Source organism: Trachurus japonicus, chromosome 17 (genome assembly GCF_045865225.1).
Source record: "Trachurus japonicus isolate A0001 chromosome 17, Traja_1.0".
Classification (NCBI taxonomy): Eukaryota; Metazoa; Chordata; class Actinopteri; order Carangiformes; family Carangidae; genus Trachurus; species Trachurus japonicus.
This window is the reverse complement of record NC_140923.1, coordinates 23,337,262-23,364,861: the sequence shown is the minus strand read 5'-3', so window position 1 is coordinate 23,364,861 and position 27,600 is coordinate 23,337,262. Positions and strand designations below refer to the sequence as shown.

Sequence of the window (27,600 nt, the reverse complement as noted above, 5' to 3'; positions counted from 1 at the left end):
TATGGTGTTGGCTTTAACAATGCTCATCCTGCCAATAAAATGTTCCCCTGTGGCTGACAGCAATGAGGGCCGTGTTCCAGGGTGAGTCCATAAGGAGTGTAAGGAGTGTGAGGGATGTAAAAAACATTTTGTACTGTAAGAATCTATAGCTGCTGAAAAAAGTGCATTAGCACCAGGAAGAACAAAGCTGATACATAATAGGGGCCAACATGTTTTTTTTTGCAGAAGTTGCCCTAAAGCCCGCAATTGTGCACCACAGAATAAAATGAGATCTGAATACTTTTGCTTTTTTGAACTGTGTCTTTGAAAGATACAAAATTTAAAGGTCCCATGTTGTGTAAAGGTCAATTTTCAATTCAGGTCTAGGTTCCATATTAAAAGTGTAGTCAAGTTTAACATAATCCCTATAATGTTAGGAGTACCGTACTTTCCGGACTATAGAGTGCACCTGTATAAAAACCGCACCAGCTAAACTTTAAAAGAAAATACAATAGGCCACACTTGAATATAAGCCACAGGTTTTCATGTTGTTACATGTTCATGTTACACAGAAAGACAGTAGGGACCTATGTTTTGGTTACGCTCCTCTCAGCCATGTGCATTTGTTTACAACAAAGCCAGCGAAAAATAAATAAATGGAGCGGTGGATAACGTTAAATAACATATATGATGTTATGTGTGTATTTATGTAGTCTTAACCGTCATGAACAAAAGATTATGGGTTACGGAGCGCATTTGTGTGCGGTGTGCAGAGACAAGAGCTGGGACACCGGGGCGGGGAAAAAAGTAGCGGCTTATAGTAAGTATGGTTCTTTACCTTTAATTATGCAAATGCAGAGACTGCTTGCCAAAAAGCTGCATGAATTTACCTTGAAAACAACTCCGTCTTGTAAGGTTCCGTTATCATCTCATAGCGTGGTGAATGTGCAGGTCACAACTTGTCCACAAGAGCATTTTGGAGTTGTTGGATTATGTATTTGATGAGTTTGGAACCATAAAATTCCATGAGCCTCCGTAGCGTAGCTCTGAGCAGCTCGCGGCTCTGCTCCGCCGTTCTAAAAATAGCTTGCAGCGACAATTAAAGGTAACAAACCTACTCTAAACTATAGGGATAATGGCATTGGGCCAATTTGCCAAAATGTTGAACTATTCCTTTAACCTGTTTAAAACTAGCCTCTATTTTGGAATTCTGCTCGAAAATGACATGTCCATAATGATTAGAGTATATCTCTGGAATCCCATGGTCTATTTGAATAATCCTGGTATCATAATAAAGGGAACACTTGTAAGATTTGTTCAGATGTGTAAATCTCAGTATATATGTTACTGGGTCAGAGTAAATGAGGTTGGCACACAGCTAAAATCACAGATTTAATTTCCGCCTAAAAAAAAAAAAAAATTAAATTGAGTGGCCCCTTGGAATGATGCAGTTGCAGCTCAAAATATGTAGCAAACCCTAGTAAAACATCTGAACATTTCCTGTTCCACACTATATGCTAATAAAGTGAAGCAGAGCAAAATTACAGAGGTTTTAGTACAGAATAGTCAGGCGGAATTTTCAAATATGTGCAATTTTGGCACATTTTGGGCATATTTGACACGATCTATAACATTTGAAATTTCTCAGGTACCAAACTATATATTTCATTTGTATGTCACCATAGGTGTTCATGACATCTAAATACCTTTTTCTAATCAAATAAAGCCATATAAAGGAACTGAAGTTTGACTCTTGACAAGTGGAACAGATTTATTTATAATAAACATAATAAAATATAAGAAGAACTGTAACTGTAAACCACTGCAAACCAGGTAAAAACAACTATATGTATTACTGTCCTTGCTGTTTGTATTTATTTGCAAGTGAGGCAAGTGTTGGTGAGAACAGCCTGCTTGGGGAAATGAAGTTTGACTAAAAAAAAAAATCATAGTAATGAATACAGGCTGGCTGCGTAGATGCTTAGCAGCCCGGGCGCTAATAGGCTAATAGTAGTAAACCACAGGCCAGGGGACACACAAACACACACACACGGACACACACACGCACAGACAGAGACACAGACACACACAGAGAGGGACAGAACTCTTCTGAACCGGGTCTCTATGGAAAAAATGCCGCTGGATGGTCAGAAACTGCAGTAACCACGTCCGAGCTAGGTGGCTACGCGGCTAAGTGCAGCTCTTCCGTGCGCTCTGTGGCTGCTGCGTCAGGACGAGGAGGCAGACAGGGCGGGATCTCGGGGCCGGATCTCGGGTGTGGATTGGTCATTTGGATGATGACACCTCTATCAGACAGCAGGTTGAGTGACAGGGGCTTTGGCCAATCCCGAGCTGATCCTCAGCTAGTCGACTTCTTCTTCAGTCAGCAGCCAGTAGCAGCAAAAATGCCGCACGCCCCTCTCCCATGCCCCCTCCTGGGAGCGAAAAGTCCTCCGGAAACGACAGGTTGAGTGTCAGGAATGATTTCAAAGACGGACATAAACATTGGACTAACTAAAAGCAGCGTTTATTGCCTTCAAACACAACTTTTCACCGCAAAACAGCGAAGGTAAGACATCGTTTCTGGTTCTAGCGGTAAAATAGTGTTTGTTATTTTTGCTCATCTCTGGCTGCTGGTTTGCAGAGTTTTGGTCGTAGGGTGACATGGATGGTACCGATGGAATCAGCTGAGTCTCAGCTTTCATATGACACCGTTACGTGTGTAGCTTGAAGTAGCATGCCGCTAGCGGTGAAAATGTTTGAATGGATGGTGAAATGGAGATTTTGATATGTGGTCATCAGTTGCTTGGTGTTGGTGCTGTGTTCGGTGAATGTAAAAATGACTTATATGAGCTTGTAGCGGAGTTTTTTCGGATTGTTTTGATGTGTAGCATGAATATGTTTATGAATTATTAATATTCTGTTGGACGCTATTTATTTTACGACGCGTCTCTAGACCCCAATTGGGGTCCGCTCGGGCTAGAGAGGTTTACTGTGAAAGTATCAAAACCTCAGTCCACAGTTAAATGCACACAGATTGTATTCAGAAACTAAAAACGGGCCATCAGGGCTTACGTAACTTTATGATGTCACAGAGAAGCAGTCACAGCTGTCAGCCACGCCCAAAGCCCCGCCCACCTGGACCCACGGATTCGGTTTCTCTGTTTACCTGAAATTTGTTACATCCATATTCAATAGCTTAGACGCAAGGGTCAGAGCATCTTCTCTTCTGATTGGTTGACTGACTACAAAAAATTAAATAAGTCTATATTTCAAGCTTGTTTGTAGCGGAAGCTCCTCTTCCTGGTTCGTCAGATAAGCTTCCGCTACAAAACAAGCTTGACTTATTTAATTTTTTTCGGGACAATTTCGCATTTGAGGGCTTCAATACAAGATGGACATTACATACGAGCAGCATGGAGGTATTTGGATGTTTTTTGGTGTGTCTTTTTGTTATGAAGACAGTTGGTATCCATTTGCAACCGTTATATGGACATGCACTGCTACGCCGAGACCCCCTGTAACTCAGAGAAGCCACGGATAACTCTGAAACTTCTCCCAGCCCTTTTCGTCGACATGAGGGGGTGAGTTAGCCTCGTAAACCAGCCTCTCGCGGAAATTCATTTCATTTCATTTCTCGGGAGAGTCTGGCCTCATTCCCCCTGTAAGTGTTTGGGTTGGGCGGGAGCTGGGCGGGAGTAGTAGCGTTGACAGACAACCCCATTCAGCCAATCAACAAGTTGGTGTAGTGACGGGGCTTTGCACCAGTCGGTCCCTGATTGGCCAACATGCTGTGTCAATCACAGCGGCGACGCTGATTGGCTCGGCCTTCTGAGGGTTTCAGGCCAAACGCTTACAGCGGCAATGAGGCCAGACTCTCCCTCGGAATGAAATGAAATGCATTTCCGCGAGAGGCTGGTTTACGAGGCTAGGGGTGAGTAGATAATGAGTGAAATTTCAATTTTGGGTGAACTATCCCTTTAAAACGCTGTCCAGTTTCCTTGTCCATACATTCCTGTAACAGAGTTTACAGCATCTCACTCCAGCATGGCAGCTATAATGATGAATGCTTCATGTGGCTCTGAGTTAACCAAGTTCATATTGAAACACTCCCTGGAGCGCTGCCATCAATCAAAGCCTCTCCCTGCAGCTGTCAGCCGGTTTTGTCTGCCTTCTTCTGCAGCTGTGTACGGCTGCGCCACAACAATATCCGGCGCACCTCATTTGCTCCCATTACAGAGGCGGCTCAGTGCTGTTACTTATTCCCCCCCCCACCTCTGACGTCCCTGGGCAGTGTATTCAACATGCACTTTACTCTCCAGCCTCCCTTCGAACCACTTACTTATTCATCACAGACTCAACAAGAAAGCTGCTTAGCTGACAGACACCAGATTTTTATAAAGAGGGGAAGACAGAAAGACAGACACAAGTGTGTGACTCTGCTCAGTAATGGGGGACGCTGTCAGGATGAATTCAGTTTTGCTGGGAGTCAGAGCAGATTTGCAGGCAAATTTGGGCTAAAGCTCCGTGAATGAATGCAGAAAAAAAAGAAGAGGAGAGGAGGAGGAGGAGGAGGAAAGCATTTTCACTTTCATTAGCCAGCCCGTCCCTTTGGGGTCATACACATAGAGCTCAGTGAATGAACTCCCCCCCTGCACACACACACTCACACATATATTTGTCTTGCATGTGTTGTAAGGACACTCTTTGGCAGTGAATCCCCCCCCCCCCCAACCTTGAACACCTGACCCAGTAATCAGCTCTTTTCCAAATGAGGTCACGGCTTTTGTCCCCAACTTGACCCCGTCCCAAATTAACTGCGTGGGCTTGAGTATGAAGCTTGTCCCCAAAAGTAACCTAAGTCAGAACAGCACACACACACACACACACACACACACACACACACACACACACACACACACACACACACACACACACACACCCCCTCTCTGTGTATCTGCTTCCTTTGCCCTCTTCTCCTGGCACACTCTCACTTCTCTTCCATCCCACTTTTCTTATCTTCCCCTCCATCCTCTCTCCTCCATCCTCTCTCATCAAGATTTATCTCCCTCCATCCACTTTCTCGCCCGTGCTCCCTCTATGTGTGTGTCTCTCTCTCTCTTTCCCTCCTCAATGCGCATCATCGCAGCCTCACCTCCCTTCCCTCTCCCCCCCCCTCCTCTGCGGCTTTCAGCCAATCGTTTCCGAGGGGAGGTGTGGTTTCACGACAGGAGGATATACGGAGCTTGTTGAGGAGAGAGAGAGAGAGAGAGAGAGAGAGGGGGGGGGTGTGTATGTGTGTGTGTTTGAGAGAGAGAGAGAGAGAGGAGGACAGCGTTGGTGAAAAGAGACGCTTTCCTCCTGAGCTAGTTGGAAAAGCAACGCCAGGCTTGACACAGTGTGAGTGATGACCGTGGCGCACAGAGACTCAGCAGAGCGGGAGTAAAAAAAAAAAAAAGCCACCAACATTAAAAATAAGAAAAATCTTTTAAAAAATATAAAACGCGGAGTAAAAGACAGACAGAGGAGAGGAAGGTGGTCAGTTTGTGGATACCTGCGCGGCTCCGCTCCGGCAGCAGGTGCGCTGCGATCCCTCTGAAGGGAGAGTTTTGTCTTTTGGCCCGGAAGAGGAGTGAGGGAAGAGCAGAACAGACCTCCCTGGGATTATTCCTTCTTTTCTGCTCCGGTCTCGTCTGCTTTTATCAAGCCAATCTGAACGCAAACTTTCTCCTACTCGCTTTTCTTTAAAAAAAAAAAAAAAAAAAAAAAAATTCTAAATCTTAATTGGGAGCTTCTTTCTGTCTTTTTTTTTTAAATTCGTGGACTGGTTCACACACCGGATTTACCCAGGACAACCAGCCACAGAGGCAGAATCCTGAATCTGAATCGCAAACTTGTGTGTTTTGACGCGAAGCGGAGCCATTTCCTTTCCCATCAGTGTGTGTGTTTTTTAATGTGTTAAAGAAGAGGACAATGTCTGGATTATTATTACAGCCGCTGCTCCGTCTGCCTCGGGGAAGAGGTGGAGAGTAAGAGAAGCAAGAGAGAGAAAGAGAGACGAGAAGAGGAAAAAGAAGAAGGAAAAGGAGGGAAGTCGGTAGCGTATGGCTGCCGTCCACTAGTTCGTTAGCGCCTTTGCCGCTCGGGGCTCTCCCACCTCCGTTTTCTTTTTCTTTTTTTTCTTTTTTTTACTGGATACACGGACAACACATCGAGAGACGCACGGGGAAGGAACCTGCGTTGACACACTGGGTGAGTTTGCGTGCTTTGCAATGTCACACAAAAATATGTATCTACCGGGAAGTGTGTGCGTTTTGGTGCCAGGTGCGTTTTTACGCGCAGCGCACACGAAGCAACGCGGCGGCGGCGGCGGAAGGGGGATCCGGCGGACTAACGGACGGACGGTCAGTTGCAGTGTGGCAGAGTTGATGCCGTGACGCATTATCGATGAGCAGAGGGCGAGGAAGGAGGAAGAGATAAGAATTTTAGAGGAATCAGATAGCAGAACGAGCGGATGTGTCCCGTGTGGCAGTAGCCTATCTGTGCAAAAAAAACAAAACAAAAAAAACATAAATGCTATAGAAAGATGGTCCACAACTAGATAAATATAAGAGTTCACGCGCGGGACTAGAGACGCTCCCTTCCCACGCGATGTGCATATTGTTTGTGAATATTATGGATGGTTTAAACCCGTGAAGGAGCGTAGTGTGTATGTGCAGCTCTATACACAGAACTAAAGTGTGCGTGCAAAATTGTAGTATAGTTGCATATTATAAGTTTGCAGTGATTTTGCATTGTGTGTGTGCATGCGTGCCTACTACAACCCGGACCTGTCACATCATTTTGCCACACACAGAAAAAAAAACTTAAGCTGAACCTGACCTGACCTGTCCTTCAACCTCTGCTTTGCTTCATCTCACCAACCTGTGTGTATGTGTGTGTGCGTCAGTGCGACCATGTGTGTGTGCTCCTAACCAATGAATCCCTTCCTGCCTCTCTGCCCCCCGTGTCTCTCTCTGCCTCTTCTGTGCGCGCTATTGTTGCTCCATCAGTCACCCCGAATGCCTTGCTACGCACTGTGCAATTTCTCACAAATTCTCTGAACCATGTAAGCACAACATTTACCTGTCAGCTACTTTGTCGAGACTATACTGTACTGTATGTGGCCGTAAGAAATCCTCGGAGAAGTAAGAGGCGCTGCTGCCTCAGATTTATACTGAACACCCACCACTGCTGCTGCTGCTGCTGCCAGAGAACCCGAGGTGGGGAGGAAGAGGTCTTGTCAAAGAAATAATGGAGGAGACAGAGTGGTGATGATGGAGGAGGAGGAGGAGGAGGAGGAGGAGGAGGAAGGAGTCACAGTCCAGCCAAACTACAAAATGTAAAGCAAGAAAAGAATAACATCTCTTTTAAAAAATATTGTTCCAGTGAAATCAGTGCATCTAAACTCCACGTTCACCTTTTCTGATCAGTTGTCCAATCAGCTGATCTTCTGGCAGCAGTGCAATGCAATACAGTCAGTCCTGCAGATACAGATCACAGGAGCTTCAGTTCACACCAGAACGAGTTAAAAACTGTGACCTCGGTGACTTTGGCATCAACGATCATGTCATGGTCGGAGCGTTTCTGAAACTGCTGATCTCTTTCACACACAGCAGTCTCTAGAGCTTTGACTCAGAATAGATCCCCCCCAAACAAACAAACAAAACAAAATAAAACCTCCCCAAAAAACACAGACCCAGCAGGCAGCAGGTCAGTGGAGGGAAGAGAGCCTTGTTGACGAGAGAGGTGAACTGAAAGAAAAGGCTACGATTACTCGCGCAACTTCTCTTTACACCTTCGGTGAGCACAAAAGCATGAGAATGAACAATATGGTGTATGACAGCAGCAGAACGGATCAGGTTTGACTCCTGTCAACAGAGAGGAGCAACCTGAGGCTGCACAGAAGCACCAGCTCTTGATATTTCATGACATGTTAAAGTGAAGTAGTCTGGTCTGATGGATCTGGATTTCTGCTGAGGCAGCAGATGGTTGGGGCCAGAATTTGGCACCAAAAGCATGAATATCCTTAGACCCGACATGGCCTGGGTCAACAGTGGTAATGTTTTCTTGACACAGTTTGAGGTGGGTGTGTGTGTTGAAGTAATCCCAGGGGGAAGTTTCAGGAGCTCTGAACAACTGAAAATGCTTGAGTTTGGAGGATTCTTTCTAAAGTCTATTTTTGTAATGTCACAGGTTAAAGGGATAGTTCAACCAACCCCCCAACTCATCAAATACACAATCCAACAACTCCAAAACGCTCTCGTTGACAAGTTGTGACCTGCACATTCACCACGCTATGAGATAATAACGTTACAAGAGTTGTTTTCAAGGTAAATGCAGAGACTGCTTGCCGAAAAATCTGTACATCAGCAGTTTTGCATGAATTTACCTTGAAAACAACTTCATCTTATACCATTCCATTATTATCTCATAGTGTGGTGAATGTGCAGGTCACAACTTGTCCATCAGAGCGTTTTGGAGTTGTTGGATTGTGTATTTGATGAGTTTAATGAGGGAAACCAAGAAATCCCATGAGTCTCTGTAGCGTAGCTCTGAGCAGCTCGCTACTCTGCTCCACCGTTCTAAAAACAGCTTGCACCGACAATTAAAGGTAACAAACCCATTCCTAAAACTATAGCGATTATGGCAATGGGCCAATTTGCCAAAATGTTAAACTATCCCTTTATGGGGAGGTTCCCTAAATAGTAACAGGCCTGGCTCTGGCCCCAGTGTAATTTGCAGACTTTTAGTAAGAGGTTGACGTCATATCTAACTGTATGATGATAATATAAGTCGACATTTTTTTATGCTAAAATAGTAAACAAGCTTGAATGTATGTGAGAGGAGGTGTGTCCCCTTGTTAGTGCACAGTTCACCACCCTGTAATGGCTACTTCCAACAACATAAAGCACCTTACTGTCTCACTTTGACAGTTGTTTTAGCATCATGACAGAGAGCTGAGTGAACTTCAGTGGCCTCCTCAGTCTGCAGATCTGAATCTAACTAAACACTATTGGGATGTGGTGGAACACGAATGTGCAGCTGAGATGATGGGATGCAGTCATGTCAACATGGAGCACAGCCTCAGAGGGAAGATTGAACAATCTGGGTGGATTGATGTCATGAAGAAGGGAGTCAGTATGCGAGAGCGAAGAGAAGAACCAGCCGGCGTTATAACAGTGGTTAGTTGAGTGGACATTTAAATGGAACTGAGACGTGTGGGTACAGTGGACATTAATATGATGTATAGCAGCATGGGAACCAATAAATGAAAGGCTGAGTGCGGGACACAGAGATCTAATGGCGTGTTGTTGAGGTTACATCCGTGCTGACGTCACGGCGGCTGGATTGATGGTGAAAAACACTGGAGTCGGTGAGAGGAGTGTCCATTAGAGAATCTGATCAGGTGTGAGGGACAAGGGACAAGTCAAACTGAAGATAAAAAACAAACAACAAAATAAAAGCAGCCTCCACAGCAGCCTCGGTACACGTTATCCCTGCGGGGATGAGCAACATTCCTACACCTTGTTTGGTTGTGTCAACACAGCGGAGGTGGCGAGCGCTGGCTAACGCGGCGCTCTTCGGTCTCCCACGTTGTAGGCGTTCAGATGGGTTGAGATCCGATGACTGCGGAGCGATGCGCATCATTATCACCAAACCGTCCAGTGAGCCCACACCGTGCATGTTTATGTAATCGTCTGAATTCATCATGTTACACCGCCTCTTCAGGTTTTATCTTTAATTCATCGTCTGTCTGTATGATGGAGACAGGAGTGCACTTATAGACACCAGATAATGCAGATTCAGAGTTGTTTGTCTCTCTTTGCAGTTAGTTTTGCATCCCTGATCTGGAGTTAGTCTGCAGTGAAATGTGCCTAAAGAAAACTTGGTTATTTAAGATGTGAGACAGTATCAGCATATGAACTATTGCCACACGCACATCTGTATCAGTGGCTCAGAAAGTACAGACTGGGGCCCATTAGGGGCCTTTAAATTGGTTCCAGAGGGTCCCCATCAGGATGAGAAGTAGTTTAATTTTGTTCTTATTTTTTTGCTGCTTTGCTGCGATGTTCTGAGGCCGAGTGAATGCATAAAGAGAGCGGATGAATCACACTCGGCTGTGAAGACTCTCAGCCATCTAGGTCGTGGTGATCCGAGAGGGAAGACAGGTGAAGCTCCAGCCGCCCTCGACTCAACCTTTTTCTTGGATGGTGAATCATAGGTTTCGTTCCACCTGCTGTGGTTATCACCCTGGACACTCCTTTATGATTCTGAACCAAGACAGCAGACAGCAACAACACTGTGTTTTCTTCTCATTTATTCAGCTTTGTTTGTCAGTAATCTATCACAGATTGTGAAAATGTAATGAAAACTGCAATACATCAGACAAATATATTCCTGTTAATTAGTTGTTAATTTACTTTAAATACCTTATTTTGACCGAATACAGTAAAACATCAGAATGAAGTGAAAGGAGGTATTAGATTCTGATATTTATGATATCTTGATCAAACATTGAAAATACAAGACTCAAAGTAGTCAAACAAATAATTGCGAGACATTACAGTATGTGTAATGGGTAACATGGTTGATAAGTTCCATCAAAATATTTTTAAATTGTAGGTGATGCACAATATTTGTCACTGTATTGAAATTTTCCTCAGGCAATTTAATCTCCAGATGCATAAAGAGACACACTTTAATGGTTTGCTAATGTCTGTTGCTAGTGATATTTTTTTTCATGTCAGTGTTATAGTAGAGAGGGCATACATAGTCTATGGTCATAGCAGAAATCCAACGTTGATTATAATTATATTATGTTAATAATTTAGAAAAATGTTAAGACCATCATGTTTTTGAAAATCGCAGCAGGTTTTGATTTGATACCAGTCTACATAATTCATCAAACCCCCTCTGAAAGAAAATAGTGGTGATAGTTGCATGATGAGCAGCCACATCATAAGATTTGAAACATGTTTAAACCATTAAAAAACATCTAGTAAATATTGACTGAAGATAGGTTCCTAACTAAGACTCATGGGAGACAGTGTCTGAAGAGAAAAAAAAACTGAGAGTTCAACACTAATGAAGCCATCTTCATGATTTCCACCTCCTTTTGCCCCTTTGACCTCTAACATATCTCAGATCACTGACCTCACACCTGACCTTTTCATAAAAGAGACCACAGACGAAAACAGACATTTGTGATGTTGTTTCTGCTGCTATTTATCTTGGTTCAGAATCATAAAGCAGGGTGATGACCACAGCTGGTGGAATGAAACCCATGATTCACCAGTATAATTAAGAGTAAAATTAAACCACTTTTCATTTCCAACAGGACTCTGTAGAAACCATTCCCCTGACGGTCCCCAGTCTGTACTTCTGGAATGGACGTGGACGTGCAATACTACATTCCTCTATGAGGAAATTAGTTGATTAAGCAATACATCACGACAGGCCGTGGTATACGCTCATTATACCACAGCTACGAGGCGTTGTTCACGGAGGGCCGAAAATAATTACTGTAGCCTATATCATGGCCTGGAGTCATAGGCCTATGATTTTATGGCCTGCCAATAATGAAAATACATTTTATTTGAGCAGAAACAGAATAATTGCACTTTGAGGACAACATGAAAAGATATGGACTGTTGTTGCTAGCACTTTGGCTAGTCTAACGTTAGCAGTAGATGCTATTATTCACTGCTAGCACCTGCTAGCTCATCGTTTGCACCCGCTAGCAGTGGCGGCTAGCATCTGCTGCTAGTATACTTATACCACAGTTAAGATGGCTTGAAGTCACCTTTCTGTTTTATAATATACTTTATACCACAGACCTCAATAAACACATAGGGAATGACTCTTGAGCCGATCACTGTTGTCACTTTGATTGACCTCTAGACCTATAGCATAATACTGCAGATATTGCTATATCTTTCTCATAGCGAGGTGGTGTCTGGTTTTTGTTGAAGCTTTTTTTTCTGCAAGGACATGGCTTCAGGTTGAATTTCTCAACCTTTTAATCCAAACCTGAAAAGCAGCAGTGCAGAAATTTTCTATTTAGACTACTGGGAAGCAGCTTTAGTTTATGAAATATTGTACAATTGCAAAGTTCTAGTGAAAGCACAGTCAGCACGGCAGAGGAGGCAATATCTCCGCTCACCTATTGTCCTCCTCTAAACGAAAAATCCATTCGGCTTCTCTTATTAGCTTTTATTTCTCCCACTTACATTGTCATCCGAGGTTGCATATTTTCAGGAAGCTCTTTGTCTGTCTCTTGGCTGTTGCTCTATCTCATAAGTGATCTAAAAAAAAAAAATCAAAAAAATCCAGGCTGTTGTTCTCCCTCTGACTCACTCTGTGCATTTAACTGATACAACTTTATCTGCAAAGAGTGTATAAATGTAAACTTGTGTATTCGCTGTGTTTGCTCTCCAGAGATCAACTGGTGCATGCGATATAGCTGTGCCCTTCAAACTGCAAGGACGCAGGCGCATATTGAAGATGCAGCCTTTTCAACGATTGATACATAATAGCGAGCTTTCAGAATTTTTTTTTTTCCACCGGTCTCATCGCTCAGGATATCTTTTGGGTCTCTGTCAGCTGTCCCTTTCAAGATAAGTGGTATACTGGTTATTAAGGCTCCTGTCAGGCTGCGGACACATCCCAATGTAACTACATTGACTAGCTATAACCATAATACATTATATCCAAATAACACAAAGATGACTTTTTTTTTTCCTATGGAATTTTAAGTTGGCTATATATCAACCATCTGTCAGCCAGCAGTGGTTAACAATGACTTTTGTTTTTCAGGGTGAGCTGAGAGAATATCCATCTTGTTTTCACGCTGCACGCTTTTGTGTTGATGATAGTTGATTGATTAAAGCCGTCGCTTGGCTTGACAAATACAATATTTGCTTCCTTGCCAAACATCAGACGACACCACTCATGCCTATGTGTGATATAATAAAGCTAAAGCTTACTGTTGGCTTATCTTGGCACAGTATCAGCTGTGTGCAGGAACTTTATTTGTAATTTTTTACAGTGCAGTCATAATTAGTGAGCTTCAGAGGTGTTGGTAGATAGATTATGTTACTTTTAGATGGGACTAGACTATGATATATTACCAAATAGAAAAAAAGTGTCATCCTGAGCATTATTATTGATGATGAAATGACTTTTTATCATAATGAGTTGGGTTTTATAAATTTACTGTTGTTTCATTGATGAATTCTGCTGGTTTTTGGTCTGTTAGTGGGTAAAACATGGCATTTACTGTAAATATTAGGGGTGTCACGATTTCGATTTTTTATCGAAATCGATCGAAATTACGTCACGATCTCGAGCATCGAAGTCAAAGGGAGGATCGACGATCCCCCGCCGCCGCCGCCGCCGCATGCCCGTTGTCCCCATTGCGCACCAAGCGTCTTGTCAGTCACTGGTCCGAGTTTTCCTTTACTTTTTATTTCGAGACAACACTCACTCATTCTCTCTCTCTCGCTTTTTTTTTTTACTGGCGGTGTCAGCTGATGTGCACGTCTGCAGCAACCTAAACAAATGCACATGTTGACTGGCTCTATTCCAGCCACATGACTGGTTCGGCGCAGCGGAACTCTCAATATCATTGGCTATTTGCCAAAACATGGATGAATGAAACCTATCGACCACGTCTCATTTCTATCGAAGAAAAGTTATTTCACAATTTATAGCAACAGTTTTATCACCCAGCCCTGGTGGGCTACTGTCCCCTCCTACCTGGGGAACAGGAGGGAGACACAGCTCTAACTACACAACACCGACAAGCACTGAGAGCCGCATGTTGCAGAGACGTTATAAGATTAAAAAAAAAAAAAACCCCGCAAATAATGAGCCGACGAAAAGATGCAACTTGCCACTTTTTGTCGATGTATTATTTGCGGGGGCTTTCGGGGGATCTGGTGACGGTGGAGGATCGGGGACTGATTGACTGTGGACCACCACCAGTCTGATCAGGACCTGATCATCAGGTCCATGGCAGCACAGCAGCTGCAGCTGCAGCTCTGCCCCGCTGTCTGTCACATGACTCTCCGTATCAGCGCAATCTGTTTACATTACATTAAGCCGACATCAGGAGAATAATGAGACACGACGGTAAATTAATGAAAATAAAATTATGATAATGTACAGATATAAATATATTTGTTTCAAAACCTTGGGGGCAATTTTGGCCCCTGGATCATGATTTTTGGGGGCATGTTACCTTTATATTGTAAAGAAATTAGTTAAATGTGACCATTAGTACCTAATGTGATACATTATGGAAATTGCATCACTTATATGTATCCCATCTTTTGAAATAAGATTTACTGTACAAAATTTGATGAATAAAACCAATGATCGTAGACTAGACTAGTCTGAAAATAGCATAGGCGTCTGTGCTGTAAGAAAAAGAAAAAAAATCGAGAATCGAATCGAATCGTGACCCTAAAATCGAAAATCAAATCGAATCGAGGATTTGGAGAATCGTGACACCCCTAGTAAATATATCAGCGGATAAATAGATTATTGATTGGTAGAGGTACATCATTGTATCTTTATGCATAGGTATAATTTGAAGTCCTCGATACAGACCGAAGCTCTTGGATCTATCTTCTTTTGGTTGTGTCATGACTTAACCTGCTGCAGATCCTGATGCACCATGCTAATCATTATCTAAAGTTTGTCAGACCAAAGTTTTTACGAACAACCAGCTATCTTGTGAGAAATCTAATTATTTCCTATGATAATTAACCTCTTCCCTTAAAAGACAGTGTTATCGTTTGCATTTAATTAGGCTCATCTTAGTCCTAAGATTTCCATCAAACCATGCCGGGTAAAGTGGCTAAACAGACGATTCAAGCTTCATGTGCCCAGGTTTCGAGATATTCATCTTTTAGATTTCTACCTGTCGTCAGTACAGTGGAAGTGAAGGGAACGTAATTGAAAAGTGACATTTAAAAGATTCACCAGCAGCATCTGTGTCCCAGTTTCTCTTGACGATGCACAGACTTCACTCACTACTGCAGCAGTCTTTCAATAAAGAAACGGTCTGTGTGAAACCTGTGGAGCTGTTCTTCTCCCGGATAAATGAAACAAACATCATCTTCACTTTACTGCTTATCTCAGAGATTTAAGGTGGATGATTACACAGTGTGTGTGATGCATGATAGATCAGTTCAATGCCACATGATTTTTTTCAACTTTTTTTGCATTGTTGGGATAGTTTGAGTGAGGTACACACACTAGGGAATAATAACTCTCACTGGCCACCTGCACAACATTTCAAAACTATAACATGAGTGAGTGAACTCCATTGTCAGACGGAGACCATGGCATGATGCTTTTCTCTCTTTTATAATACTGCACTTTAGATGTCTTCATTGTGTGAACTATGTGATGATGCAGGGCGGTGCGTCTCAGTTATTGTGTTCTGCATAAAAATGTGGAAAAACTCACTTTGTTCTTCAATAACAACATAGAGCCATCATCACTGCTCAGGTGTAAATGGACTGAAGGACTAAGCATTCCATCTATTTACCTAATTTTGATGTTTCCTAATGTTAAATGTTATGTACTCTCATTTGATGCACTTTGCAGTGCATTTCCTATTATTTAGCCTAATGGTGGTAGATTATGTTGTGTGTTAATCATATTGCAACAGGAAAGTGTCAAATACATGTCATTGGAAGAAAAACCATTGTCCAGTATCCACCACCTGCTTCCAACAAGAGACCACAAGAGAAACTGGAAAACAAACCGTTCAGAGTCTATCGAGATTTTAGTCTCTTGGATGTTTCAAAGATTGTTTTTTCCCTTTGGTCAGATATTTTCAGGCTGGAGGCTGTTAATCTTATACTATCTATAGCTACTATACTATCTCAGTATCTGGATTTAACCAGTCCAAATGACAAATGTGTTTCTTTTATTTGTGTAAACTGACCCTCTCTATATTTACTGTTTGGATTTATTTTTAGAGAAGTGAAGACATGTCAATTAGATGCTCCCAGATCTTTATGAATTGAGATGTGCTGTGACCAAATGTATTTAATATTTAATCATGAAAGAAACTGCGAAAAAACAAGATGGCCTGAAATACAGGAAACATTTAAGCCAGTGGTTGTCACTCATCTTGGTATCGATCACCTTGAGCACCTCTTGATCCCTCCTCTTTTCTATAAAGTTAGAGAGGACTCATCATAGAGTCAGGAGCTGCTGTTAAAGTATGTTATTTTTAGTTGTGCTGACCTATAAATTACTGCAGCCAGCTGCCAGCAGCCAGCGGACTGAGCTATCTGAACTTCTTATCCAAGATTGCGATTCTTCTTTATCTTCCCTGTTTTCATGCCATTCATTAGAAACAGTACCTCTAGGAAAAAAAACTGAAAGATGAAACAATAGCCCTCACCACCAACACACCCAGCCACTGCTGCTCCAATCTGACAAGCCTCCCGTGGCAAACCTTGGAGCCGTGCCTTGGCTTTCAGTGGCTTGTTTAAGGCAAAACATGAGAGCGTTGGAGTGTTGGGAGGGAGGGAGGGAGGGACATGAAAGGCAGTTAAACTCTCTCTTTCTCTCTCCTCTTTGCCCCTTTCTCCTACTCTCCTTACACATCAAAGTGCTCATCTCTGCTAAGGAGAAGCCACATGCGTCCCACGGCAGCTGTAGTAGGAGGGGATGAGGAGAATTGGCCTGAGTGAGCAGTGCGAACGCTCTATTGTTTCCCATATGTACATTAATCCTGAGCCGGACCGTGGCGGTGCAAAGCCACTCTGACATTTCAGTCAGAGCAGAGGGATGGATGGGAGTGATTTGTGTGTGCATATTGTGCATGTGGGTGGGGAGTGTTTAATACTGCTTTTACCACTACATAGAAAAAAAACAAAACACCACAGCTTTCTGTTTTTATTTAATCCACTGAGGATTTTTTTTATAAGCTGCCTCTGAATATTCTTACGGACTAAGCAGTTGAGTTTCGTAGAAGAGTGTCTTGCCTCATTAATACGTTTTTCTTTGGAAAATCAGCCGAGGGATTGGTCTGCCTCTCCCAAAGGCTTGTGGAAATTGCTTTGCGGACACGTGTTTCAGGAAGGTCAAGTGCAAGATGTCTCCGAAATGACTGCTGCTTCATTACAGTCTGGTCACTCCCTTTAAACCGAACGGAGAGGCCAAACATCTCTCTCAAAGTTATAAAAATCGAAATACAAAGAGTTTGATTTGTTGATCTTCTTACCCAGCAGAGGTGTTACATCACATGAATACTTTAAATTAAATTAGAATATGTCCATACATATTTTCTTTGATCCCATATACACTTTTTATATGTTAGGCTATATGTGGATAAAATCCAAATCTGGTTAATCAAAGTCTGTCCATTGAATCCTCAGTAGGTGGCGCTCTGCTCTTTTACCCTATCTACTTATTTTATTCATCCCCTACAAAAAAAACTGCTGTTACTGCTAAACAGAAAACACATCACATTCCCTGGGCAAGAGTTTTTTCTTTTTTTGCAGGAATAGACATACTCTGCCATGCATCTATAATTACTAAAGCAACAACCCCTAAGGACTGCATTAGAGTTTTCCTGTATCTGTCAGAGATAGAGAACAATGGACACACATTTGCATAAAAATGTAGTGCATTCTTGCTTTAAATTTGTGTATAAAGTGACGTTGAGTCTAAAACTTGTCATCCAGGTCCCTGTCAAACACTGGAAGGAAGAAACATAAGGAACACCAAACTCCCAGCTCATACGCTCGCACTCCATTATTCATGACCATTGTGATGCTGCGTGTGAAGCTCCTTCTCTCACCTTCTCCTCTACATCCACCTCCCCCCTTTTTCTTTTCCTCTCCTCCACCTCCTGACGATGATTAGAAGAGACGTTTAGTGGTGAGAAATACAATGATTATAAGTTGCGAGCATTGATCTGTGTATTGAGCTATATCATCCTGAGTCATTGGCTCTGACATCCAAACTCCTCCCATTGATTTTCACTGTTGCTGTTGAAAGCGATTTAACCCACCACACACACACACACACACACACACACACACACACACACACACACACACACACACACACACACACACACACACAATCCACCTCCTTGGACTAACATACACACAACCAGCCCTCAGCCAAGCAAGTCATGCTGCAGAAATGTACCAGTTGTACCTTCCCTGACCTGTTTTATCAGGCTTGTGCAAAATGTTGAGTCTGGGCCTTTGGTACAGGACGGGCTTTTGATAGACAAGGAGAATGTAAGAGCAGAAAGTCACATACTTGTTACTTTATATTCATGCTGTTTTACCTCATGCATTCAAGGTGAAGAGTTTGTCAACCGTGCGAAGAAAAAAAGAAGAAAAAAAAATCTAGTCAAACAGCGCAGCATCCCCTTGTCTGTTACATCAGTAAGATACTTGTTTACTGGAATGCATTTTATGGCCAAACACGGGCCTTATTCCCTTCAGGTCGCTCAGGTTGTTTCAAAGTAGAATGAAGTGGAACGGCATGGGCGCGCTTATTAAAAACTTATCAGGCACCTGCAATCGGCCCAGCACACTTTGCTGCGGAACATCTGGGAGGACGTGATATAGCCTTTCTGCTCGGTCAGACGTGTCGCCGCGGTTCCCATGGACACTGGGTGTCACCGCGGTTACATAGCCTACGTGAGCAGATGCAGTGATGAGGACAGGAATATAGCAGATGTAAGCATGGGACGACGGCTTCTATTTGTTTTGTGTAGACAGCAGGTGTCCATAGAAAATCAAGGAGTAGCCTATCCCCTGTGAGACAAGACTTGTGATGCAACTTTACAAGTCAATAGCCACATTTACATGTAGGCCTACATTTTTTCTACAATCTGAAATTATACTGTAATCATTTTGATCAGAAATTCCAACTTCACCGTTTACATGGACGCGAAATAAGTGATCCGATTCAAACGTGCATGCACATGCATCAAGCAAGTAATCAGAATGAATTCATTGTGTGCAATGGTTAATTTTGTGCAGTAGGACTACTTTAACTCTTTCGCGACCACACTAATTCCTCAGCACATCCGCTCAGGACCACATGTTTTTGGCTATTTGTTTACCTTTTTCTCACGTCGAACCGAACCTGTACATCACCTAGAAACAAACGGTTTTCACGTGGTTGAAGAGTGACTTTCCAACGTGCTTCTCGAAAAAAACGCGAGTTTTTCCGCCGTTTCGTTCGTGAGTATGAAGTAGAAGAAGAGAGCTGGGTTTCTCCAAAAACGGAGCTCCCGCTCTAGTTTAAGAGAAAAACGCACTTTTGTGTCAGGTGGCAATCTGCTCATTTTACCGGTACTCTGCAGTGTGGCATGTCTCCCAAATCATTTCTACGGCTAAATAAATATATTTGTAGGCAAATCTGGGGGGTGTGGCAGTGTGGAGAGCAGCGGTGCGGGTCTCTGGCCGCAGCGGAGCAGCTCCGTGACACTGCTGTGTGACTGGCCGGCGGTGGGTGCTTCGGGGCGGGGGCGGCTGGCTCACAGCGCCCGCTGCACAGCGCCAGCTCCGCTGCACGTTGAAAACAGCAGAGATAACGGGCTTTCAGATCCGAGTCTCCAAACCAGAAACGTTTGTAACAGCACCGGAAAAACTCGCCAGATTTGTCGTCGGTCGCTTTTGTCAAAAGTCGCCAAGAGGGTTTGGAAAGTCGCCAGATTCAGCGAGAAAGTCGCAACATTGTAGGCGACAGCCGCACAGCGCTGCACGCTGTCCCCAGAGCAGCATTCAAGGAGAACGATTACTCAAACAAAACCAAGATCACACAGTTTATAAAAAACATTATGTTTTGATTTTAGTTTAAAACAGTTTTACATATCAGAGGACTACCATATTCACACACAGGGTACCTCAGAGTGTCTATTATCGTAATCTGTAAAAAAAAAACGGTTTTGACGAGTTTACTCGTCAATGGTCGTGAACGTTCGGCAGGCTGTGACGAGTTTACTCGTCAATGGTCGCGAAAGAGTTAATCAGATTAAGCTTTTTTTATTTTTATTAAAGTTTTTTTGGGGGGCTTTTTTTTATTTGATAGCAGAGAGGCGGAGGGAGGCAGAGAGAGGGGGAAAGGTCTGCCCGACGTGGGATTCGAACCGGGGACGCCTGCGTTGAGGACTGTAGCCTCTACATGGGGCGGCCGCTTTAACCACTGCGCCACGCACCACCCCAGATTGACCATTTTAATCGGAAAGATATTTCTTTCAGAACGAGACTGTTCTGAATTTTTGTGACATGTTTACCTGATGCAGTTTTATTCGGATCAGCATTTATTCCTATTTTATTCTGATTATTTGTGTCCATGTAAACATCGTTAATGTTTAGGGCTCTCAAGTTTTGAAGTGAGTTCAGAGTGAGATTTTACCAGCGGCAGCGGGGATTTGGTTGAAGTGGGGATGGATGTCTGACAAATGACGCATAAATTCATTAAAACTAAAATATTTATGATTTATGACTGGAATAACCAGGGGCGTCATGCAACCCAAAAATTGGAGGGGGCACAGTGAATGTGAATGTGCTATCGCGCGCACAAAAATTTTGGAGGAAGCCCTCAAATCACTTATTTTGGGCACTTATACAGGACTCTACACTAGTATTTGTTAGGTTATTTTCTAGGGCACAGCACAATGAGGCCTAACACGTTATTTAACCTTTAAATAATGTTGAGGGTCCAATGTGACCCATTTTTACATATAGGAACAAAAAAACCCTAAACATTTTTCCTCTGTTGAACTTGTTCTTGACCAACATAATATTTGATACAGATTAAATGGTCTTTCCTGCCACTACACTATGATGATTACTGTATTTAACTACTTAAATCACAGTAGCTAAACTGATTTGTTGAACTCAGCCTGATGTAAACATTAATAAAACTCAGTAGGCTAACCAATCACACAGGCAGCTCCATGTTGTCCCTGTGTGATGTTCAGGGACAGGTCAGGACAGTCTGAAGACAGACAGCTCTGAGGTTGAAGTTTATAATAATGAGATGAGATGAGAGACACCTATGACTGTGACAGGTACGTCTTGACCACATGTCAGCTGATCAGCTGCAGCAGAGGAAACTCCGCTGTTCTCAGCTCCACCGTGACGATACTGTAAACCAGCGCGGATCTGGTGTGTTTATCAAAGCTCGGTCGCCGTGCTGAGGCACCAGCTCGGTTTGAGCTGCGTTCATGAAGTTAAGAGGCTGCTTTCAAACTCTTCAGGCAGTGATCAGTGTCGGCGGCTTTTTGACTCGTTACTCACTGGTCGCCGATGGTACAGGCTGAGGCCAGTAGGCTACAACAGGTAACAGTGTTGTTGTGTCTCGTGTGATCAGTGCGCCCTCAAGTCTGTTCCACTGTTAAAGCGGTGCAACTTGATGGACGTCACCGTGGTAATTTAAATGCGTGAGAAATACAATGTGTGGTGTGTGAGCGTGTGAACTGGTGGGAATGCGTGTGTCACACGCCAAATGCGTGAGACTTGAGAGCCCTGTTAATGTTGCTTTTTATGTTTTTATTGGAGCTATTTGTTAGTCACCGCTGCAGCATGAACAGTTGTTTAGTCAGGGTACTGGTCGTTGAGTCGTTTGCTCACCAACAGAAGTGGAGAACGTTGACTCGGCTAGTGAAGTTAGCATGCTACATGTCATTGTTTTCCTTTTCTCTCAGCTCTATATGTCTGTGGTAGTACAAGGGTGATACCAAACAACAGACAGGCAAAGCTAGCAACTAGCTGCTTGCTAGTGGTGAAGAAAGATAGGCTACTGGATATTTTAACAGTCACCATTTATACTGTTGCATCAATGCTGATGTTACTGTGTCTCTGCTAGGTGTAAAAGTGAGATATGTTACACAAAGCCTCAGTCCTGGTGTTTCTTTTTAGCTAGCTGTTGTTCCACTGGAGGTGGTTTTTCCTCTGTCTAAAAAAAAAAAAAAAGTTTGTTGTGAAATTCTAAAACAAATAATCGTTTAAAGCTATGGTCTACAATTTGAAAGAGGATGAGAAAAATTTGAAAAAAGCACCTCTCACACCCCCCCCCACAGCAGAGCAGAGCAGAGCGGAGCAAGCAACAAGCCTGCTGCCTGCAGAAACCAAACGAGGCTTTGAATGCGGAGTAAAATGTCATATTCACAGTCACAACTTCCACAATAAAACCAAAGATTACCTGTTCAACATAAACTCAGCACCGCTGCTGTAGCAGCCTGAACGGGTCTCTCTGCACCGCGGCGCCGCGGAGCGACAGGCCCCGACTCTCCCTGCTTCTCTTCCCCAGACACAGGACCCTGTCCTGAGTCACCCAGCGCGAAGAGCCTCCTTGTAGCATGAGGCTGTGCTCGGCGCTAGCCTACTAATAGCAGCGGCGCCAGTCCCGATGCCGCCGCTGTGCACCAGCTGCCGGTAATGAGGCGGTGCCAGTTGCCGGCAACGGGGCCGCGGTGACCGCTGGTACGAGCAGCGCCGCCATTAGCAACCATTAGCACAGCCTCATGCTACAGGGAGATTCCTCGCGCTGGGTGACCGGCCACAGGGTGCTGTGTCTGGGGGAGAGGAGCAGAAAGACCGGGGCTGGAGCTCCGCGGCGCCGCGGTGCAGAGAGACTGGTCAGGCTGCGGCTGGAAGCGGCTGTGTGTCGGGGAGAGGAGGAAGACCAGGGTAGGTCAGCAGGGCCGCGATGTGCAGTATGCAGAGCACCCCGGTCAGGCTGCAGCTGCAGCTGGAAGTGGCTGTGTGTTGGGGAGAGGATCAGGGAGACTCGACGCAGCACCGGTACCGATAATAAGGGCAGCAACACATTCTGTGCTTCTGTACTGTGCTTCTCTGAATCCTGTGGGGCTTTTTTTCGGCAGACCGACCGGGGGTGGGGGGCAGCAGGCGCTGAATTGGTGGGTTCATGTGTCTGTGGCTGAGCAGCTCAGAGCGGTTACAACTACTTGTAGTTTCTAAGCAGAAGGGGGTGGGGACGAGGCGGGTCGAGGAGGAGCAGGCGAGACGAGGGGATTGGATGGAGGGTACGAGCCAGTGGGAGCCGGACGGGGCGCGCGGAGCCCATTGGTCAACTTCTATGCAGGCCCACGGCTGATAGACTGAATGGATTTTTTTGGTTCTTTTTGCTATTTATATTGTGTATATCGGACCACAGGACCATAATCGCTGTATAAACGATGTTAATAATAATTACCAATGCTCCAAATCGTAGACCATAGCTTTAACACTTTTTTTGGACATTGTTGCACTTTGGTACTGAGTTCAGCTTTCTCAAGACCCAAGTTTTCACATCATTGTTCAGTGCAAAGCAGTGCAGCCACATACTTGCAGTGAATTTCTGAAGTGCATTTTGCACATGAATATCTAACTGACAACAAAATGAACCAACATACTGTATGCCAGAGTCCTCGGCCTGAGTCTGGCCTACATCCCCCTACAACTGTTATCCTCTGGTACTGACTGACAGCTGGAAGAGTTTCTGTGTGCGCCAGAACTGGTCCAGTTGTGGAGCATTTTTTTTTTATGATCAAATGTGTTCATTTGAAAGGCATCTTCATACATTGAACAGCACAATAGCAGTCAACAATGTTAAAACACTAAACAATAGAGAAGGTCAGCAGAATATAGGATAACCAGCTTCTAAAAAGTAGCACATGAAGTAAATTAAAAATACTTTCAACTTTTACCAGAGGAAAATTATTAAACATTTAACATCTAATAGAAGTAGCATCTTATGATCATGCTGTATATGGATCAGATTCATACTGTGTAACTGGGTGGTTTGAATTGAAATATTAATAGATAGATAAAAGGCCACATTTATTTTGATCTATTTACACTGTTTAAAAAAGCGTGTGCATAATATCAGATTGTTAAATTTTAAGGCATCAGTGGGACTTTATTTTCATTACTGTGATTTTAAGGATAAACAGGCCACGTCAGTACAAGAGGAGCGTGTGCACAACACTGCAGAGATTTAGTGTTTATTCTAATCACTGTTGAAAATTAAATATCAACCATAGTTTGTCAGCCCTTCTTTTGTTGTTACAGGGGAAATGTGATACTTAACTAACTGAGAATCTTCCAAGTGAAGGGAGGAAAATGATTTCTAAATAACCGTGCCTCTAATAATGCAAATTTATTCGTTGAAGAGGCATTTTTCTTCGTTTATTGGCTCGGTTTCAGCAAAGTTAAAACTCCAAATTTGTCTGGCTCAGTTTGCATGCCTGATTACATATTTAATTCATGAGAAGACGTTCCAAAATGCGTGCCCCCCCTCCCTCTCCCCGTTCTCTTGCGTTTTGGCTGACTAACCCAGTGAGCGCCTTTGAACTTACTCATGTGTGCGGTTTTGAGAAAGCGCTCATGCGAATCTGACTTCACATCTAACAACACCAAAGGCGAACACATGGATTTTCATTCCAGGGTCTGAATGTTATGAAATTAAATGCTTGGGAGGGAGATTTGTGTATGTGTTTTTCTGTGTGCGTGTGTGTGTGTGCGCGCGCTGTCTTTAAAGGGTGAAAGAAATAAGAGGGCTTTTGATCTCAATCAATATTTATTAATAATAAAGCAGTTAAGGGAAGAAATAGGGGCTGGTTCTTTGGATCGGGTGAGTTGAAAAGCAGCTTCACAAAAAGAGAGCAGAATGGGGTTAAAGTCAGGATGGTGAACGTTATGAGAACATACAGGTATATTTAATGTAAGACATAAAACATGAAAAAGGCAAGGCAAGATGGCAGACTACAGTATGCATTAGCTTCATGTCACAATGTGGAGTTTGTTTAATGGACTGTAACAGTTCATTCCCCTGAAGATGGAGTGGACCTGCTGTTATTTTTTTTTGTCTCTGCACTTCTGCAGTTTCAGGTTGTTGTCCAGCTGCCAAAAATCCAGATGTCAGAAGTTGATCATAATCTTTAAATGTTCAACACCCTGAACAGTTTATTTTTCTATGTTTTTTTATGTTTTGTTTTTAAACTGTAACAAATTTGATCTTTGAATATGTGGGTGAGGTTTTCATATAAGCCCTTTTGGGTTTCATACCTCCCCTTTGCACATCCCAGTCATTTTGATTGTTCATGTTGTTTTTTATATGATATTGTTTGTGCTAAATAAATAAAAACAATTAAAAAAAAAAACATTGAGGAGCATGTGGCCACCCCCTCACACAGAAGAAGCCATGTGATTGGTGGAGCTTGTTGTGGCCGTAAAGTATGGTCAAAGGAAAAATTCATTCGTTTAGATAATTCAAGTTGATCTGCTCTGTCTGAACATGGTTCTCTCACTGTTCAGCCTCCATCGTCCAGATGAGAGAATCAAAGTCGACCACTTTTCAGTTGTAATTATACCATTTGCTATAAGCTGCACCATCAGCAGCATGTACTCACTGCAATTGTATTTAATGTACTGTTGTGTTTACAGTCTTCACAATCATACTGAGATAAATTAATGGTATTTCAAAGAGATCTTTTGTTGGACGATATATACATGCCGGAGAGAAAGATGCCTTTACTTTTTTAACTTCTTTCAAGCCATGAAAGGACTCCACGAGTTTCAGTATGAGCTGATGAATAAGTACTTGAAACCAAACCTACACGCTTGAATTGATCTCATAAGAAGGCCATACTCTTTCAATTAGCTCTCTCCAGTGTCAGAATTAGTCTCTTACTGCTAATCCAGATAAGAAGTAGGCACGTTTAGGAGCTAAACAATTATTGGAAATCAAGGATTATTTATTATTTACTGTTCCCAGTCTTAATTTTCATGCCTTGCCTCAAAAATCTATATCTTTTCTATCACTTTCTCCTTCCGCTATAGGTTGAGGTTATATAGGTGTCCATGAGCAAGACGCTGAGCTCCAAATTGCTCCCTGAGTTTGTGCGCATGAAATTTTTTTAAAACTTTGAATAGAACAATGTTCTATATTCCACTTAGAGGTAATACAGAATTAATTGAATCTTACAACATAACAAGGGTTTTTAAAGGGCAGATACAGGTTAATCGCATTATGCCCTGCATGTTATTACTATTTTAAAGACACTATAGTGGAGGCAGTGATTGAGAGGACGGCTTTATTCTGCACCTGAGGCAGGGCTGTACGTTAACTTTTTCAGCACATAGCACTAGTGCTACAGAGGCTGACAGTTTTTTAGCACAGGACCAGAGAGTTGTAGCACACCCTAAAAATGCCCGTCACCTCTACAGAGGACAAATAATGCAGCTCATCACTTACACAGTAACATCAGCAAGTGTAATTCATATACATAATGTAATACAATTATAGAATAAGAACTCGAAATGTTTTCAGATACAGAAGAAGCATCTTTAAACATAACTTTAAACATCGTTGTTTAAAGTGACTTAAGCATCACTTTAAACAACTCATTTTTACATAACAGGCGTGACATATTTACTAGGGGTGGAACGGTTCACAAAATCCACGGTTCAGTTCGGTTCACGGTTTTGTGGTCACGGTTTTTGGTTCGGTTCGGTATACGTTGATCATTGGGAAAATCAATCATGTCTTCAGTTAAAACTGAAAGAATGAGGCAGTCTGACATCTGATACATTGTGACAGTCTGAGGTTAAAAGTAGGTGAGAATCTGGCTGCAAGAGAGGAAACATTAATAGTTCCAACATGATTTTAATTTATTGGGCAAAGAAAGTTATCTAACAAATGCTAAGAACAATTAGTTATTCACTGAAATATCTATATTAATTGTGGTTCTTACAAAAAATATATCTTATGAAATATAAAAAGCAAAAATGTCTCTTATGCTCTGCCCCTTGAATTAGTGCATACAAAATAATTTAACTTTAGCCTACAACTTTTACAACCACATTATTTACCAGCAACATAAAGTGAAACAGAGGCAGAGGTGTCCTGTCCTGCCACAGTCTGGTTTGGGCTCTCACCGAACCCCCCCCCTCCTCTTCCTCCTCTTCCTCCTGCTGCTGCTGCTGCTCAGGTCGCACTGGAGCGCTAATAAATGCTAAACGCGCTAAATCGCTAATTGGTGGCGATCGCGATCATAACACACGGACACGCGGTCCCATACAGCACCTACACAACGCTGCTGGCGCATCTTCTAGCTCCGACTCTTTCACTCGCCATGCTCACAAACGTTTCCACAAGTGACCAGCTGATACACTGCTCTGCTTCTTCTTGTCGTTTACCCATAGCACCCATGCTACAGGGCAGATTAATTCTTAGCACAGGCATGTTTTGATGTAGCACGTGCGACATATATGTCGCACTGTACAGCCCTGACCTGAGGCCATTGAGAGTCTGAGGCGTCACTTTCAGCTCCGTGTCATCAGCCGTGATACGATGGCTCCAACAGGCTCCGGACCTTTGTCTCGCGCCGAGCCAGTCAAGGTCACAAGCGGCATCACATAAAAGAAAGACATCAGTTCTTAATGAAGTCATACATCACATTTAGCATATGGTTCAATTAAAGGCTTCATAGAGATTATTGAGATTATATTATCCCAGTGCATTCATTAGCTAAGCTCCAATAGTCGCCCATCTGATTAAAAGCTGTGAGGG

At 43.1% G+C, this 27,600-nt stretch overlaps 1 protein-coding gene across 1 annotated transcript in view; it reads left to right on the top strand.

Moving 5' to 3' along the window:
- Positions 1 to 5,287: 5,287 nt before the first annotated feature.
- brinp2 (bone morphogenetic protein/retinoic acid inducible neural-specific 2) overlaps positions 5,288 to 27,600 on the top strand; it is a 311,630-nt gene continuing 289,317 nt past the window's right edge. Inside the window, exon 1 of the mRNA XM_085804094.1 lies at positions 5,288 to 6,231. The gene's annotated coding sequence lies outside the window, so the exon portion shown is untranslated. The remainder of the gene's footprint in view (positions 6,232 to 27,600) is intronic.